The sequence below is a fragment of the Penaeus monodon genome, unplaced genomic scaffold (assembly GCF_015228065.2).
Source record: "Penaeus monodon isolate SGIC_2016 unplaced genomic scaffold, NSTDA_Pmon_1 PmonScaffold_3529, whole genome shotgun sequence".
Lineage (NCBI taxonomy): Eukaryota > Metazoa > Arthropoda > Malacostraca > Decapoda > Penaeidae > Penaeus > Penaeus monodon.
In genome coordinates, this window is record NW_023658262.1 from 1 (window position 1) to 10,358 (window position 10,358).

At 38.5% G+C, this 10,358-nt stretch overlaps 3 pseudogenes; all 3 read right to left on the bottom strand.

Annotated features, from left to right (window-relative positions):
- Positions 1-1,272: 1,272 nt before the first annotated feature.
- On the bottom strand, positions 1,273-2,417 carry LOC119570681 (annotated as a pseudogene).
- Positions 2,418-4,350: 1,933 nt separating this feature from the next.
- Positions 4,351-5,498, bottom strand: LOC119570680 (annotated as a pseudogene).
- Positions 5,499-7,236: 1,738 nt separating this feature from the next.
- On the bottom strand, positions 7,237-8,379 carry LOC119570678 (annotated as a pseudogene).
- Between the last annotated feature and the right edge of the window lie 1,979 nt (positions 8,380-10,358).

The following is a 10,358-nucleotide window of genomic DNA, read 5'->3' on the forward strand; positions in this document are numbered from 1 at the left end:
ATTTGTAAAAATAGGGAGAAAGCAATTCAGGAATAGTAGGGGGTGGTCAAATTACTGTAAAAGGATTGGTGTGAAAATCTATATCGTTTTGATATGAAAGTTTGCAAACGGATACGTGTCACGAGGTAATATATATATATATATTAATCTGTAGATATCGTTCTATTTTCCCCTTTTAGATTTTCTAATTATTTTAAATAGGATGTGAAAGACCTAGATGATTTCCATAATGTGTAATGAGGAACCTGTTACCTAAAAGGCGAGTTTTAAATATTTCTTTGAAAAATGGAAATTTAGTATATCTACTGTTTTATTGGTCAGTCTTATTTTAGCAGTTGAGGCTCAGACACAGCACACACATCCAAACAGGTCTCAAGAATCATTCATGAGGAATGGCCAGGTAAATCACGCAGTGATCTGTCTATATCCATTTCAATGTGTATAGATATCTATCTATACACATGAATGTTCATAATGTTTGTGTAATCTATATACATTTATAAACATTGTATGTATAGAAATGTATATATATTTGCAGTATATACACACATGGATTTTAGAAGCCAATATACTCAGTTTATGTTTTCACTTTAGGGTCGTGCACACAGAGGAGGAGGGTCCAACATATAAATTTGAGCCAAAAGTCAGAAGTAAATAACGAGTATAAGAAGCCGATACTATGTACTTAATGCGTGCAGATCGAAGTATTTCTATATGAATTTATACTATACGTATTGTGTAAACATTAATGTTATTATATCTAAAAAAAATATGCAAATGATAGAAAAAAATATTGTAGAAACAAGGCTTGAAGATTAAATCCAAGAGGATACCTACACTAGTTTCTCACTTTTTTATGAATTTAATTTGTAAATTGTGGATTTTTCAGCCATTGAGAATTGTGCTAATATTTTTTGTATGAACATGCGGATAATACAATGAAAATGAAGGGTAAAAACGCCCAAACTATTTTGTGGGAAAGGGATTTTTTTTTTTTTTTTTTTTTTTTTTTTTTTAATAACGTTTTCGTGTAGCATTTACCGTGAGATTATTTCAATTTGTAAGAGTTCCAGAAGGATTTTAAGTTAAGAGTATCTGGCAGAAAACCTTTTCATGGAATGGGATAAGAATATTTCATATGATTTTAATGATTTTATTTTGAAAAAAGGTTGATGGATTTGGATGTACATATCATATACACACCTTTTTTGTTAGATGATATTGTGATTTGTTCTTCACTATTGTAATTTTCAATCCTTTTTTATATTTATAATTTTTGGGAACTGTTATGTCAACTTGATTTTCTTTCATTTCACCGAGATTGGTAAACACACCGTGTATGTTTGATTCCAACACGAATCCAACAGATGAGTTTCCATCAGCAAGTGTCGTTTTTTTGTGAGTAAGATTAAGGATGACAGGAAAGTTGGAGTTACTCCTCGTCAAGCTTGATGACGGGGGCGCCGAAGAGGCCAGGGTAGTGGGCGTATGGAAGAGCGTGGGCGTAGGGAAGGCCATGGGCATAGGGAAGGACGGCATGGGAGAGAGCAGTGTAGGTGACGGGCTTGACGTTGACCACGGGCTGCACGTACTTGACGGCGGGCACGGAGATCTCGTGCTCCTTGGTGGTGAGCTCGATCTTGGTGGTGTCGGCGGGGTGTTGGCGTCGATTGGCTCGAACTGCTTGGTCTCCACAGTGGCTTGGTGACGGTGGGCACGGCGTGGAGGTACGGGAGGGGGATCTTGACGTCGCGACGACGACGACGTGCTTCTTCTACAGCTGGCTCCTGTTCGTCCTTTTGGTAAATGTATGGGAATTCGGTGGCCTTGAGAGTATCATCGGCGTTGAGGATGTAGGGGTAGGCAGAGTAGGGGTAGGAAGAGTAGGGGTAGGCAGCGTTGGGGAAGGCATAAGGGGAAGCCACGAATGGATGTCCGAAGGGGTGGGCGTAAGGGGAGACCAAAGGAACGGTCTTGAGATCGGTCTTGATCTCAGGGGTAGTGATCAGCTTCGCTTGAGGCAGCACCCAGGGCGCCGCGTACGGCAGCACCAGCTGTGCTGAGCAACAGGATACAGCGACCAGAATCACCTAATGGGAAAAAACACAAAACATTGTGATTACGAAATTTACTATTTATACACCGCTCAGTTCTCAGACCGACTGGCACACGATTTTTTCTTTTACTTCTAGTACATAGAAGCAAGCATTTTATCCCTTATATATATATAAGGGAACAATATAAGGAATGACCCATGAACAGTAATTCAAGATAAAGGCCAAATTCTTAGTTTTGAAAATGAACAATGGAAATGTTTTTTTTTTCCCCGAATTGAAACCTGTTTCACACTTGTTTCAAATTTTTTGTGAGTGGAATATTTCTTTTCTTACCAGAGCCTTCATCTTTCGAGCGAATGTGTCCTTCTCTGGACCACTGCTATGCGTCTGCTATATATACTTGGTGGACGATGACGTCACGAGGCCACGCCCAAGTGCGTCCTCCAGGGTATTTCTTTTCGTCTTACGATGTAAATAATAAAGTGGATGTACTTTTGTTATCAGTCATGTTCTAATGAGTTTCATAAGTGTGTGTAAGAAGTCAGGAGCAGCGATTGGTTTGAAAGTTGATTGTTCTTGTTGACGCGGCAGATAATTTTAAAAAATCAATTTTGATCTGTTTTCCTAAGTAAACATAATATTGAAGATTGGTTAACAGGTAATGAATGAAGTAACTGCCATCCATTGGTCATAATTTATGGAAACAGCTACATATATTAGTAAAGGCAGCCTAAAAGTGAAAATATGTATTTTCGTCGAATAAACTTGTGTTTTTCGTACATTCTGCCCAAGCCCCATGAAACAGCAAAAATAAAAAAATGGATTTGATACTTCCGATAAAAACGTCAAAGTGAAACGCATTTATTTCAAGTTATTGTTATTATTTAATATAATAATTCTAGCTATTATTATGTTTGTTATCACACATTTATACAGACGTCATATTTGTAAAGAGATAGGGAGAAAGCAACTGAAGGAACACTTGTGGGGGGGGGGGGGGTAAATCACCAGTAAGAGGATTGGTGTGAAAATCTATAATCGTTTTTGATATGAAATTTTGCAAACGGACACGTGTCACGAATTTATATGTATATATATATATTAATCTGTAGATATCGTACTATTTTCCTGTATCAGACTTTTTATTTATTTTACACAGGATGTGAAAGGCCTAGATGATTTCCGTAATATGTAATGAGGAACCTGTTACTTAAAGTGTGAGTTTTAAATATTTCTTTGAAAATGGAAATTTGGTATATTTAATTATTTATTGGTCAGTCACGTTTTAGCAGTTAAGGCTGAGACACAGCACACACACATCCAAACAGGTTTCAAGAATCACTCAGGAAGAATGGCCAGGTAAATCATGCAGTGATCTGTCTATATCCATTTCAATATGTATAGATATCTATCTATACACATGAATGTATATGTTTATGTGTATACTTTTATACGTATAAACATTGTATGTATACAAATGTATATTTATTTGCAGTATATAGACACACTAATGAGTTTTAGAAGCCATTATACTCAGTTTATGTTTACACCTCAGGGTCGTGCACACAAGGAAGGAGGGTCCAACATATAAATCTGAGTCAAAAGTCAAAAGTAAATAACGGGGATAAGAAGCCGACTCTGCGTACTTAATGCGTGTAGATTGAAGTAACTGTATACGAAGTTGTAGTATACGTATTGTGTAAATATTAATATTATTATATGTAAAAGAAGTATGCAAATGATTGAAAAACGCCGTAGAAACAAGACCTGAAGATTAAATCCAAGAGGATACGTAAATTAGTTTCTGTTTTCAATGAATTTCATTTGTAAATTGTTGACTTTTCTAGAATTGAGAATTATGCAAATATTTTTGTATCCATAGGCGGATAACATAATGAAAATGAAGGATAAAAACGCCAAAACTATTCTAAAGGAAAGGGATGTGGTATTTTATTATTATTTTTATTATAGTTATATATAAATATAAATATACATATATATATATATATATTTATAACGTTTTCGTGTAGCATTTACCGTGAGATTATTTCAGTTTGTAAGAGTTCCAGGGATTTTAAGTCAAGAGTACCTGGCAGAAAACCTTTTCATGGAATGGGATAAGGATATTGATGTGATTTTAATGATTTTATTTCGAAAAAGGTTGACGGTGCTGGATGTACATATCATATACACACCTTTTTTGTTAGATGATATTGTGGTTTGCTCTTCACTATTGTAAATTTCAATCCTTTTTTTTTATATTTTCGGGAACTGTTATGTCAACTTTATTTTCTTTCATTTCACTGAGAGTGGTAAACACATCGTGTATGTTTGATTCGAACACGAATCCAACAGATGAGTTTCCATCAGCAAGTGTCGTTTTTTGTGAGTAAGATTAAGGATGACAGGAAAGTTGGAGTTACTCCTCGTCAAGCTTGATGACGGGGGCGCCGACGAAGCAGGATAGTGGGCGTATGGAAGAGCGTGGACGTAGGAAGGCCATGGGCATAGGGAAGGACGGCATGGGAGAGAGCAGTGTAGGTGACGGGCTTGACGTTGACCACGGGCTGTACGTACTGACGGCGGGCACGGAGATCTCGTGCTCCTTGGTGGTGAGCTCGATCTTGGTAGTGTCGGCGGGGGTGTTGGCGTCGATCGGCTCGAACTGCTTGGTCTCCACAGTGTGCTTGGTGACGGTGGGCACGGCGTGGAGGTACGGGAGGGGGATCTTGACGTCGCGTCGACGACGACGACGTGCCTCTTCTACAGCTGGCTCCTGTTCGTCCTTTTGGTAAATGTAAGGGAATTCGGTGGCCTTGAGAGTATCATCGGCGTTGAGGATATAGGGGTAGGCAGAGTAGGGGTAGGAAGAGTAGGGGTAGGCAGCGTGGGGGAAGGCATAAGGGGAAGCCACGAAGGGATGTCCGAAGGGGTGGGAGTAAGGGGAGATCAAAGGAACTGTCTTGAGATCGGTCTTGATCTCAGGGGTAGTGATCAGCTTCGCTTGAGGCAGCACCCAGGGCGCCGCGTACGGCAACACCAGCTGTGCTGAGCAACAAGATACAGCGACCAGAATCACCTAATGGGAAAAAAACAAAACCTTTTGAATACGAAGTTTACTATATATACACCGCTCAGTTCTCAGGCCGACTGCCACACGATTTTTTCTTTTACTTCTAGTACATAGAAGCAAGCATTTCACTCCCTTATATATATAAGTGAACAATATAAGGAATGACCCATGAATAGTAACTGAAGATAAGGGCCAAATTCTTAGTTTTGAAAATTAACAATGGAAATGTTTTTTTTTCTTATTTTTTTTTCACCGAATTGAAACCTGTTTCACACTTTTTTCAAATCTTTTGTGAGTGGAATGTTTCTGTTCTTACCAGAGCCTTCATCTTTCGAGCGAATGTGTCCTTCTCCTGGACACTGCGGTGCGTCTGCTATATATACTTGGTGGACGTCACGAGGCCACGCCCAAGTGCGTCCTCCAGGGCATTTCTTTTCGTCTTACGATGTAAATAATAAAGTGGATGTACTTTTGTTATCAGTCATGTACTAATGAGTTTCATAAGCCTGTGTAAAAAGTCAGGAGCAGCAATTAGTTTGAAAATTGATCTGTTCTCTCTTTAGTAAACAAGATATTAAAGTTTAGTTAACAGGTAATGAAAGAAGTGATTACCATCTAGTGACCTCATAGTATATGGAAACTGCATATATTAGTAAAAGCAGCCTAAAAGTGAAAATATAGATTTCATATTTCCGGTAAAAGCGTCAAAGTGAAACACATTTATTTCAAGTTATTGTTATTATTTGATATAATGATTCTAGCTATTATTATCTTTGTTATCACACATTTATACAGACGTCATATTTGTAAAAAGATAGGGAGAAAGCAATTCAAGGAATAGTAGGGGTGGTGGGTCAAATTACCTGTAAAAGGATTGGTGTGAAAATCTATTATCGCTTTTGATATGAAAGTTTGCAAACGGATACGTGTCACGAGGTAATATATATATATATATATATATATATATATATATATATATATATATATTATATATATATATTAATCTGTAGATATCGTTCTATTTTCCCCTTTCAGATTTTCTAATTATTTTAGATAGGATGTGAAAGGCCTAGATGATTTCCATAATGTGTAATGAGGAACCTGTTACCTAAAACGCGAGTTTTAAATATTTCTTTGAAAAATGGAAATTTAGTATATCTACTGTTTTATTGGTCAGTCTTATTTTAGCAGTTGAGGCTCAGACACAGCACACACATCCAAACAGGTCTCAAGAATCATTCAGGAAGAATGGCCAGGTAAATCATGCAGTGATCTGTCTATATCCATTTCAATGTGTATAGATATCTATCTATACACATGAATGTATATAATGTTTGTGTAATCTATATACATTTATAAACATTGTATGTATAGAAATGTATATATATTTGCAGTATATACACACACTAATGGATTTTAGAAGCCAATATACTCAGTTTATGTTGTCACTTTAGGGTCGTGCACACAGAGGAGGAGGGTCCAACATATAAATTTGAGCCAAAAGTCAGAAGTAAATAACGAGTATAAGAAGCCGATACTATGTATTTAATGCGTGTAGATCGAAGTATTTCTATATGAAGTTATACTATACGTATTGTGTAAACATTAATGTTATTATATCTAAAAAAATATGCAAATGATAGAAAAAAATATTGTAGAAACAAGGCTTGAAGATTAAATCCAAGAGGATACCTACACTAGTTTCTCACTTTTTTATGAATTTAATTTGTAAATTGTGGATTTTTCAGCCATTGAGAATTGTGCTAATATCTTTTGTATGAATATGCGGATAATACAATGAAAATGAAGGGTAAAAACGCCCAAACTATTTTGTGGGAAAGGGATTTTTTTTTTTAAATAACGTTTTCGTGTAGCATTTACCGTGAGATTATTTCAATTTGTAAGAGTTCCAGAAGGATTTTAAGTTAAGAGTATCTCGCAGAAAACCTTTTCTTGGAATGGGATAAGAATATTTCATATGATTTTAATGATTTTATTTTGAAAAAAGGTTGATGGTTTTGGATGTACATATCATATACACACCTTTTTTGTTAGATGATATTGTGATTTGTTCTTCACTATTGTAAATTTCAATCCTTTTTTATATTTATAATTTTTGGGAACTGTTATGTCAACTTGATTTTCTTTCATTTCACCGAGATTGGTAAACACACCGTGTATGTTTGATTCCAACACGAATCCAACAGATGAGTTTCCATCAGCAAGTGTCGTTTTTTTGTGAGTAAGATTAAGGATGACAGGAAAGTTGGAGTTACTCCTCGTCAAGCTTGATGACGGGGGCGCCGAAGAGGCCAGGGTAGTGGGCGTATGGAAGAGCGTGGGCGTAGGGAAGGCCATGGGCATAGGGAAGGACGGCATGGGAGAGAGCAGTGTAGGTGACAGGCTTGACGTTGACCACGGGCTGTACGTACTTGACGGCGGGCACGGAGATCTCGTGCTCCTTGGTGGTGAGCTCGATCTTGGTGGTGTCGGCGGGGGTGTTGGCGTCGATTGGCTCGAACTGCTTGGTCTCCACAGTGTGCTTGGTGACGGTGGGCACGGCGTGGAGGTACGGGAGGGGATCTTGACGTCGCGACGACGACGACGTGCCTCTTCTACAGCTGGCTCCTGTTCGTCCTTTTGGTAAATGTATGGGAATTCGGTGGCCTTGATAGTATCATCGGCGTTGAGGATGTAGGGGTAGGCAGAGTAGGGGTAGGCAGAGTAGGGGTAGGCAGCGTGGGGGAAGGTATAATGGGAAGCCACGAATGGATGTCCGAAGGGGTGGGCGTAAGGGGAGACCAAAGGAACGGTCTTGAGATCGGTCTTGATCTCAGGGGTAGTGATCAGCTTCGCTTGAGGCAGCACCCAGGGCGCCGCGTACGGCAGCACCAGCTGTGCTGAGCAACAGGATACAGCGACCAGAATCACCTAATGGGAAAAAACACAAAACATTGTGATTACGAAATTTACTATTTATACACCGCTCAGTTCTCAGACCGACTGGCACACGATTTTTTCTTTTACTTCTACTGCATAGAAGCAAGCATTTTATCCCTTATATATAGAAGGGAACAATATAAGGAATGGCCCATGAACAGTAATTCAAGATAAAGGCCAAATTCTTAGTTTTGAAAATGAACAATGGAAATGTTTTCTTTTTTTTTTTTTCACCGAATTGAAACCTGTTTCACATTTGTTTCAAATCTTTTGTGAGTGGAATATTTCTGTTCTTACCAGAGCCTTCATCTTTCGAGCGAATGTGTCTTTCTCCTGGACACTGCTATGCGTATGCTATATATACTGGGTGGACGATGACGTCACGAGGCCACGCCCAAGTGCGTCCTCCAGGGTATTTCTTTTCGTCTTGCGATGTAAATAATAAAGTGGATGTACTTTTGTTATCAGTCATGTTCTAATGACTTTCATAAGTGTGTGTAAGAAGTCAGGAGCAGCGATTGGTTTGAAATTTGAACTGTTCTTGTTGACGCCACAGATAATTTTAAATAATCAATTTTGATCTGTTTTCCTAAGTAAACATAATATTGAAGATTGGTTAACAGGTAATGAATGAAGTAATTGCCATCCATTGGTCATAATTTATGGAAACAGCTACATATATTAGTAAAAGCAGCCTAAAAGTGAAAATATGTATTTTCGTCGAATAAATTTGTTTTTCGTACATTCTGGGGAAGCCCCATGAAAGACAGCAAGAAGAAAAAAATGGATTTGATACTTCCGATAAAAACGTCAAAGTGAAACACATTTATTTCAAGTTATTGTTATTATTTAATATAATAATTCTAGTTATTATTATCTTTGTTATCACACATTTATACAGACGTCATATTTGTAAAGAGATAGGGAGAAAGCAACTCAAGGAACACTTGTGGGGGGGGGGGGTAAATCACCAGTAAAAGGATTAGTGTGAAAATCTATAATCGTTTTTGATATGAAATTTTGCAAACGGACACGTGTCACGAATTTATATGTATATATATATATTAATCTGTAGATATCGTACTATTTTCCTCTATCAGACTTTTTATTTATTTTATACAGGATGTGAAAGGCCTAGATGATTTCCGTATATGTAATGAGGAACCTGTTACTTAAAGTGTGAGTTTTAAATATTTCTTTGAAAATGGAAATTTGGTATATTTAATTATTTATTGGTCGTCACGTTTTAGCAGTTAAGGCTGAGACACAGCACACACACATCCAAACAGGTTTCAAGAATCACTCAGGAAGAACGGCCAGTAAATCATGCAGTGATCTGTCTATATCCATTTCAATATGTATAGATATCTATCTATACACATGAATGTATATGTTTATGTGTATATCTATATACGTATATAAACATTGTATGTATACAAATGTATATTTATTTGCAGTATATAGACACACTAATGAGTTTTAGAAGCCAATATACTCAGTTTATGTTTACACCTCAGGGTCGTGCACACAAGGAAGGAGGGTCCAACATATTGTTACGCCGGCCGCCTCGTCTCTCTGCCACCAACACAAGGCAGGCTAGGCAGACGGCGTGTTATATACAGGGTCGTGAACACTGAACAGCTCCAAGAGGCACCGAACACCACAACGTCCCAGAACACCAGGAGAGCAAACGCCAAGTGGCGAGGCAGGGCACGAAGTAAACACAAAATGACAGTCGTTCCTTTATTTACACAAGTTATTTACCCGTACACTTTTCTATAGGCACAATACAGGGGGGAAACCAGCATGTCACACAGCACAGTACAGCTTATAACAGGGCAACACAAGATATTAGGTCACAAGGGCACACACGAGGTCTTCACAGGAGCAGCGCCCAACTCCGTCTCTTGGCTTGTTCCTCCGCTCCTCCGCTCACCGCCAGCTGCGACATGTTTGCCCAGGTCCCTTCATGTAAACACATGTTTCGCACAGAGACAAAGACCCACTGGCGTAGCACTATCCCCCCCTATCAAGCAGACGACCCGTCTGCTCTGACATATCTAAACCTGAAACAAACTACATAAAAATTTAAATAAAATCAGTTCTCAGAAACACAAAAATCTTTCATCCAGCACGGCTTTCTTCGCTCTCGCTGGGGTCTCTCTGGAGGAGCTTTGGGGCGGCGGTAGATTGGCAGTGGCACCCAGAGGGGTATCTCCTGTCCCAAGACCTGGCTCATGGTCACCATTGACGTCTGCTGCATCGCCCTCACCGTCCAAATGCTCGTC